Genomic DNA, 310 nt, shown 5'->3' with positions numbered 1-310 from the left:
CCCCCCTGGCCCCGCCTGGCGGCTGACCCGCGGCCCGGCTCGGCCCGCACCGCTCGCCGGGCGGACTCCGCCTTCGGTCCCTCCCAGTCCCGCGGTCCGATCCCGCTCCTGCCGAATGCCGGGACGACTCCGGCTTCCTTGCTTGAGTCAGCCACCCCCGCTCCTGCCGAATGCCGGGACGACTCCGGCTTCCTTGCTTGAGTCGGCGACCCTCCTTCCCCGCTCGCCCCGCGTAGATTTCTGACTGTGATCTGCTCTCTGTTTCGTTTTGCTGGGAAGTGAGCGCCCGCGGCGTCCCATCTCCAACGCT

Source organism: Tupaia chinensis, unplaced genomic scaffold (genome assembly GCF_000334495.1).
Source record: "Tupaia chinensis unplaced genomic scaffold, TupChi_1.0 Scaffold000601_1, whole genome shotgun sequence".
In the NCBI taxonomy this organism is placed as follows: Eukaryota; Metazoa; Chordata; class Mammalia; order Scandentia; family Tupaiidae; genus Tupaia; species Tupaia belangeri.
The sequence above is the reverse complement of the archived record's forward strand: the minus strand, read 5'-3'. Positions refer to the sequence as shown.